Source organism: Theropithecus gelada, chromosome 1 (assembly GCF_003255815.1).
Source record: "Theropithecus gelada isolate Dixy chromosome 1, Tgel_1.0, whole genome shotgun sequence".
In the NCBI taxonomy this organism is placed as follows: Eukaryota; Metazoa; Chordata; class Mammalia; order Primates; family Cercopithecidae; genus Theropithecus; species Theropithecus gelada.
Window position 1 is genome coordinate 199557012 of NC_037668.1, and position 8829 is coordinate 199565840.

At 41.9% G+C, this 8829-nt stretch overlaps 1 pseudogene; it reads right to left on the reverse strand.

The window, feature by feature from the left end:
- Positions 1-428, reverse strand: LOC112606381 (annotated as a pseudogene).
- Between the last annotated feature and the right edge of the window lie 8401 nt (positions 429-8829).

Here is an 8829-nt window from a genome sequence, read left to right on the forward strand (position 1 = left end):
CTACATCTTATCAGTTGTTTCTTCCTGGTATTTGCCCTTTTCCTTTCCTACTTGGGGAGATTTGGCTTTCCGTTCAAGGATCTTTTCGCGGTCTTTGCCGAGTTTTAGCCTAGTGATAACCTTTCTGGGGTGAATGCCTATGTGGACAGTTGTGCCATTAGCCTTTTCCCACTGCACCCATTCAGTGTAGATGATGTATTTCTTCCTGTAAACCTGGACTACTTTACCAATTTGCTAACCCTTTAGTGTCCTCATACAACCTGAACTTCATCATCCTTTTAGATGGGCAGGAATCACACGTTGTACTTCAGTCTCAGCTCTTTGGAAAGAGGGGAAGACATAATCTTCCTGTGAATGTGGGAAGGTGCATTGAAATGCCTTTTGTGATTTTTGCTTCGGTCGGAAGTCACAAAGGGATTGAACTTCATTTTGGCCGCTCTGTCATCCAGACTGAAGTGCAGTGGTGTGATCATAGCTCACTGTAACCTCAGACTCCTGGCCCCAAGCAATCCTCCTGCCTCAGACTCCCAAGTAGCTAGGACTACAGGCATGCACCACCATGCTCAGTAATTTTTTTATTTTTTTGTACAGACAGGGTTTCACTATGTTGCCCAGGCTGGTTTTGAACTCCTGGCCTCATGTGATCCTCCCAAAGCTCTGGGATCACAGGTGTGAGCCACCATGCCTGGCCTATGTACTGTGTGTGTGCGTGTGTGTGTGTGTGTGTGTATAGATATATATATAAATATATATATATATTTCCTCCCAAAGTGCTATATATATACACACACATATGCATACATACATATTTTGTATACATGTAAATGTGTATATAGGCGTGTATCTATATCTGTAAATATACACATATATATTTTGTATCTTAAGATATAAAAGAGGTTAAAGGGATAAAAAATTTTTAAAGGGATATAGCATTTTAAATGTTAAGCTATTAACCAATGTTAGCCAAAAGAACATAGGCATCTTGATTAACATCTAAATAAAAGCTCTAGGACATCATTCAGCAGCATTTTTCCTAGCCCCAAACTGGAAGTTTATAAAGTAGAATACAAGAAAATATAAAATCAATATGACATTAAATTATAATAAGAATACAATAGAATAAAATAACCCCTTATTTTAAAATAATAATAAATAACTTAATCAGCTCTAGTCAAAAGTTGAACTCCTCTAAAGATTATTCCTATTTTTCTCTCCAGATTTCATTTTTAATTCAACTTTCAGAATGTGTAACAAATTACCTGATTTAAGGAAATTATCATCATCATCAACAACAAAAAACCTTATTTTGCCATTCCATTCCTTAAGACACATACTTCTACTACTTTGAGACCCATCATTTCAATGGATGTTAATAAACCCAACACTGACCTCTTCTCTTAGATCAGCCCTGGCCTGCAGAGGAGAGCCACCACCAAATTTCTTAGGATCAGTGGTACCTCTCTTCCAACCTATTCCTGATGGCTTGAGCAGTGTGTCCTTCAGGCCTTCCAATGGAACATAATTATCTGGCTGGTCTTGTTGCCTTACATATCAGTTTCGGCATGCCCACCTTCTTCTGTGGTTTGGCAGGGCAAGGCAGGTATTTCCATTTCCCTGAGATTTGGCCATTGTTTTTTCCAGGCTTCTTAAATCCTTGCAGCAACTTTGCCCCATCTCCCAGAGCTCCTGGTAGACTATTAAATCTTTTGTCCTGAGAAAGTACCCCCACATCAGTGAATTCTTGCTTATCCAGTCTTCCATTCTGACATCCTTGATTAAACATCCTCAAATGCTAATCCCAGGAATAATCCCCTGACTCCTGCTAAGTCTTGTCTTTTTTTTTTTTTTTTTTTTTTTTAAGATGGTGTCTCCATCTGTCTCCCAGGCTGGAGTGCAGTGGTGCAATCTTGGCTCGCTGCAACCTCCGTCTTCCGGGTTCAAGTGATTCTCCTGCCTTAGCCTCCTGAGTAGCTGGGACTACAGATGCATGCTACCACGCCTGGCTAATTTTTTGTATTTTTAGTAGAGACGGGATTTCATTGTGTTAGCCAGGATGGTCTCGATCTCCTGACCTTGTGGTCTGCCCGCCTCAGCCTCCTCAAGTGCTGGGATTACAGGCTTGAGTCACCGTGCCCAGCCCTTGCCATTTTTTTAAGTACATAGTCTCTTTTCTCCCTTATCAGGCCCAGCACAGCCCCAGTTGTCAGCCTGGTAGGCAGGAGAGGAGGCGGGGGTAAGGGCAGCATCAGAGGAGGGCACCGATTTCCAGCACAGCCAAAGTGCTAGCTCTTTTTAAGAAAGATAAGGTACCTCTGTAAACCCAGAGGGTCCAGGGGCACAGTGGTTGCAGAGGCCAGACTCTTCAAAGCCTTCTCACCCACATCTTAGGATCTCAGGTTTTTATCACCAAGCCCTGATCTTCACTACTGCTTTGACTGAGCAATGCAAAAACTATGGAGCTCTAAGACTCTACATATTAAGTCTTCAGCCTGCTGCTCAAATGTGCCTGCCCTTCTACTGGAAGAGATAAGGGCCTCTTTGTAAGCTACCACACTGGTTCTGAATCTCACACTTAATCATTAACTGATTGGTTGTTTGTTTGTTTGTTTGAGATGGAGTCTCCCCGTGTCTCCCAGGCTGGAGTGCAATGGCATGATCTTGGCTTACTGCATTCTCCACCTCCTGGGTTCAAGCGATTCTCCTGCCTCAGCCTCCTGAGTAGCTGGGATTACAGGCACGTGCCATGATGCCTGGCTAATTTTTTTGTGTGTGTTTTCAGTAGAGGCAGAGTTTCACCATGTTGGCCAGGCTGGTCTCAAACTCCTGATCTCAAGTGATCTGCCTGCTTCAGCCTCCCAATGTGCTGGGATTATAGGGTGAGCCACCATGTCGGCTGATTATTATTAAGTGTCCTCAGTCTCTCATTATCCTTATGTAGTTGTATCACTACAACTTAGCAGCAACCAGCCAACTCCCAACTCCACTGTACTTGAAAGCATTGTTTCTCCGTATTTTTGAAAGGCCTGAAATATTGCTCCTGCTACAGCATTCTCTTCCATCAGCATTCCCCTCTAGGGATGCATTTCCCCACATTACCACTAGTGAAATCTTTAGCCTCTGAGCCTCAACCTTGTGCCATGCTCCACTTCACAACCACAACAGCATCCTTTTCATTTGCTAGGCAGTAGATGAGCTAGTCCTAAGTGAGCCAAGTCCCCATCTTACCGCCTATTTTCTTAGCTCACTCCTGGAACCATTTGTGTTAGTCTGGACGTTTTAAGAAGCAGACACCAAGATAGCATTAAGTATACAAAGATTTTATTAGGGGAGGTGATTATGAGAAAAATTAGAAAAGGAACTGGAGAAGTCATCAAACTACAATACAAGCCTAAATCTGAATGAAGGAGAGAGAGAAGCAAGGTTGGGTAGAAGCATCCTAGACTACTATGCAGAATAAGAAAGTTCAGCAAAGCTGTTGTCCTCGAGTCAAAGTTCTTGATAATCCGAAGAGCCCCATAGCTCCCGGGAATGAGGCTGCCTTAGCATTCCAGCTACATGCAGTCATTGGCTGATAGTAGCCTAGTGGAAGCATGGCCAGCAAGCAAATGAAGCAGTTGATCTCAGAGTACACTAGCTGGGCTTTTGGTCAATTATGTTGTTCCTTGTAAGTGAAGGTCTTTGAGGCACGTCTCCTGGCCACCAGATGCTGAGGGTGAAGTGGATTGTCTATTTTTCTTTTCAATCATGTCAGGTTTTTTGCTTCATGTATTTTGGGGCTTGTTAGGTACATATCTATTTATAATTGTTATTTTTATATATTGATCCTTTTTTATTATGAAATGTCTCTATTTGTCTCTAACAATGAAATGTCCTTATTTGTCTCTAATATGTCCTAAAGCCAGTTTTGTCTGATATTAAAATAGCCACTCCAGATTTCTTATGATTACTGTGTACATAGTATATTATTTTCTGTCTTTTAATTTTAACCTATTTATGCCTACAACTCTAAAGTATGTCTTTTGGTGGGCAGTATATAATTGAATCTTCCTTTTTTTTTTTTTTAAGACAGAGTTTTGCTCTTGTTGCCTAGGCTGGAGTGCAATGGCATGATCTCAGCTCACTGTAACCTCCGCCTCCCAAGTTCAAGCGATTCTCCTGCCTTAGCCTCCCAAGTAGCTAGAATTTAGGCATGTGCCACCGCACCTGGCTAATTTTGTATTTTCAGTAGAGACAGGGTTTCACCATGTTGGCCAGGCTGGTCTCGAACTCCTGACCTCAGGTCATCCACCAGCCTTGGCCTCCCAAAGTGCTGGGATTACAGATGTGAGCCACCTTGCCCAGCCTGAAAAGAAGGTCCTTAAAATCTTATCGGTCCTATGGTTTAGAACGGTGCCCAGCCATCTTGCTTTTTTATATAGTTTCACAATCTATGATCGATTAGCAGTATATTGGTCTGCTAGCAACATATTCTCTCAGTTTTTTTTAAAAAATGGTTTCGTTGGATATATAATTCTTGGTTGAAAGATTGTTTCGTTTCGTTTTGTTTTGTTTCCCAGCACTTTGACTATGTCTTTCGGGCCTCCATTGCTTCTAATGAGAAGTTGGCTATTGACTCTATCATTTCCCTAAATGTGATGAGTCATTTTTCTCTTGCTGCTTTTAAGAGGTTTTTCTCTTTGGCCAGGTGCGGTGGCTCACACCTGTAATCCTAGCACTTTGGGAGGCTGAGGCGGGTGGATCACCTGAGGCCAGAAGTTCAAGACCAGTCTGACCAACATGCCAAAACCCTGTCTCTACTAAAAATATAAAAATTAGCCCAGCAAGGTGGCGTGCACCTGTAGTCCCAGCTACTCAGGAGGCTGAGGCAGGAAAATCACTTGAACCTGGGAGTTGGAGGTTGCAGTGAGCCAAGACTGCACCACTGCATTCCAGCCTGGGCAACAGAGCAAGACTCTGTCTTGGGGAAAAAAAAAAAGAGAGAGAGAGAGAGAGATTTTTCTCTTTGTCTTTGGCTCTCAGAAATTTGACTATGATATGTCTAGGTGTGGTTCTTTTTTGTTTATTCTATTCAAGTTTCATCAAGCTTTTTGTATATGTAAATTAAGGTTTTTCATTAAATTGAGAAATTTTCAGCCATTATTTCTTCAGATATTTTTTCTACTCTTTTCTGTCTCTTCTTCTGATATTATTATTATGCATAAGCTGAAATGCTTGACTCCACGGACTTCAAGGCTGTATTTTTCCTTCAATTTTTTTTTTGGTCTCTCCTTGGATTGGATAATTTCTATTAGTCTATCTTCAAATTCAGTTATTCTTTCTTCTGTCAACTCAAATTTGCTGTTGACTTCAGTGTATGAATTTGTCATGTGAGTTACTGTACTTTTCAACTATAGAATTTCCATTTGGTTTGTGTTTTTTCTTTTTTTTTCTTTCTTTTTTTTTTTTTTTTTGAGACGGAGTCTTGCTCTGTCGCCCAGGTTGGAGTGCAGTGGCACGATCTTGGCTCACTGTAACCTCCACCTCCCGGGCTCAAGTGATTCTCCTGCCTCAGTTTCCTGAGTAGCTGGGATTACAGGCACTCACCAGCATGCCCGGCTAATTTTTGTATTTTTGGTAGAGATGGGGTTTCACCGTGTTGGTCAGGCTGGTCTCGAACTCCTCACCTCGTGATCTGCTTGCCTCGGCCTCTCAAACTGCCAGGATTACAGGCGTGAGCCACCACACCTCACCTTCGTTTTTGTTTTTGTTTTTTTAATACTATGTCCCTATTTAGATTTCCTTTTTGTTGATTTATTGTTAGCATTTTAAAAATTAATTGAACAGCCAGGTCCTGTGGCTCATGCCTATAATCCCAGCCCTTTGGGAGGCTGAGGCGGGTGGATCACTTGAGGTCAGGAGTTCCAGACCAGCCTGGCCAACATGGCGAAACCCTGTCTCTACTAAAAATACAAAAATCAGCCAGGCATGGTGGCATGTGCCTGTAATCTAGCTACTTGGGAGGCTGAAGCAAAAGAATTGCCAGAACCCAGGAAGCAGATGTTGCAGTGAGCCGAGATCGCATCACTGCACTCCATCCTGGGTGACAGAGTGAGTCTCTGTCTCAAAAAAAAAAAAAAAAAAAAAATTATTTGAACATATTTATAATAGCTGCTTTGAAGTGTTTGCCTGTAAAAACTAAAATCTGGGGCCACTCAGAGTCAGTTTTACTAAGTGCTTTTTTTCCCCCTGTATATGGATCATACTTTCCTGGTTTTTGCATGTCTAGTAACTTTTGGTAAAAAACTGAACATTTCGGCCGGGCGCGGTGGCTCAAGCCTGTAATCCCAGCACTTTGGGAGGCCGAGGCGGGTGGATCACAAGGTCAGGAGATCGAGACCATCCTGGCGAACACGGTGAAACCCCGTCTCTACTAAAAATACAAAAAACCTAGCCGGGCGCGGTAGCGGACGCCTGTAGTCCCAGCTACTCGGGAGGCTGAGGCGGGAGAATGGCGTGAACCCGGGGGGGCGGAGCTTGCAGTGAGCCGAGATCGCGCCACTGCACTCCAGCCTGGGAGACACAGTGAGACTCCGTCTCAAAAAAAAAAAAAAAAAAAAAAAAAAAAAAAAAAAAAAAAAAAAAAAACTGAACATTTTAGGTGATATATTGCAGCAACTCTGAATTCTGTTTTCTATTTTTAATGGTTGTTGGGTTTTTCCCCCTGTCCGGATTTAAATGGCAGAATCTGCATCTCTGATGCGCAACCACTGGTGTCTCTACAGCGGTATGCCCCACCACTTGCTTTGAACAAAACCTCATTCTTAAGCTGGCAGAGCTATGCATTTTTCCTATTTGTACCCAACTAAGTGCACCATTTATTGCTGGCAAGACTATGGGGTTTTGCCCCTCATGCTGAATGGAGTCTGACTCCTTTTACAGAAATGAACTCCAAAATGGAAAAGTTTCCAATGAAATAAAATACAACAAAATAAAATTCCAGGCCCCACTTTTGCCAGCGAATTTGACCAAACATTCAAAGGAGAGTTAATGCCAAGATTATACAGACTCTACCAGAGAGAAGATGAAACATTTCACAACTCAAGTTATGAGACCAGTATAACTTTAATGCCAAAACCTGACAACATATTACAAGAATAGAAAATTAAAGGCCAATCTCTCCTATGAAAATAAAATGTAAAAATTCTTGTTTTATTTATTTATTTTTTAATTTTTATTTTTTTGAGATGGAGTCTTGCTCTATCGCCCAGGCTGGAATGCAGTGGCGCCATCTCAGCTCACTGCAACCTCCACCTCCTGGGTTCAAACAGTTCTCCTGCCTCAGCCTCCTGAGTAGCTGGGATTGCAGGCACCTGCCACCATGCCCATCTAATTTTTGTATGTTTAGTAGAGACAGCGTTTCACCATGTTGGCCAGGCTGGTCTTGAACTCCTGACTTCAGGTGATCCACCCGCCTTGGCCTTCCAAAATGATGGGATTACGGGCGTGAGCCACCACGCCCGGCCCCTTCTTGTTTATTTTATTTAGTTTTCAGAGATGAGAGTCTCATTATGTTGCCCAGGCTGATCTCAAACTCCTGGACTCAAGCATTCCTCACACCTCAGCCTCCCAAAGTGCTAAGATTACCGGTGTGAGCCACTGCACTCAGCCAAAATGTAAAAATTCTGAACACAATTTTAACAAACCAAATCTCACAATACATAAAAGGATAAATCATCACTATCAAATTTTGTTTATTCAAAAAATGTAAGGTTTAATATTTGAAAAATCCATAGTTTAATTAATTTAGATCTGGCTCAAAAACTATGTGCAATGGCTAGATATGGATAAATCCTGTAATAAGTAAGAATACCCAGCCGGGCACGGTGGTTTACACCTGTAATCCTAGCACTTTGGGAGGCCAAGGCAGGCGGATCATCTGAGGTCAGAAGTTCCAGACCAGCCTGGCCAACATGGTGAAACCCCGTCTCTACTAAAAATACAAAAATTAGCCAGGCGTGGTAGCATACACCTGCAATCCCAGCTACTCGGAAAGCTGAGGCAGGAGAATCACTTGAGCCCAGGAGGCGGAGGTTGCAGTGGGCCGAGATTTCGAGATTGCCCACTGTACTCCAGCCTGGGCGACAGAGCAAGAACCTGTCTCCAAAAAAAAAAAAGGTCTTAAATAAAGAATACCCCTCAGTATGCAGTATCCTCTAATAAGTACTAGAGTATCCTGTAATAAGTAAGCATACCCCTCAGTATGCAAACAACTCTTTCCTAAACGCCCTAAAGCAATGTTTCCCAAAATGTGCTCCTTGGAACAGTGGTCCTGGGAGGGAAAGGGATACTAGGATACTAGGAACAAATGAGTTTGGAAAACCCTACATACTGCACTCCATTCCCACTTTAATTTCTCAGAGTCACAATGTGTATTAGTGCATTAAATAGACTAACAAATGTTAATAATAATAAGCACATTTATCTTTGTTTAGACCATGTTTTACCAAATTTATGAAACCACAAAATCTTTTTTTCTGGTATGTCCAGTACCAAGCAGCAAAATTAATGCTCTATGGATCTCACCTTAAGAAATGCTTCTCTATAGTAACTTAGCGTTACTTAGTCTATAGTAACTTAGTGTTACTTAGTCTAGCAAATTATCTCTTACAAGGAGACAAAAGGTATTCTGCTGTCTTGGGAGAGGTCCTGAGAGACCTATTTACATTGAGAAGCATATTTATTGATGTTAGCTTTCTATTGATAAACATCTCATGTTTAATATTAACAATTTTTTTTCAGTTTATTGCATGAAGGAGTTACACTAGTCCAAGTTAAAAGCAGACTCCTAAT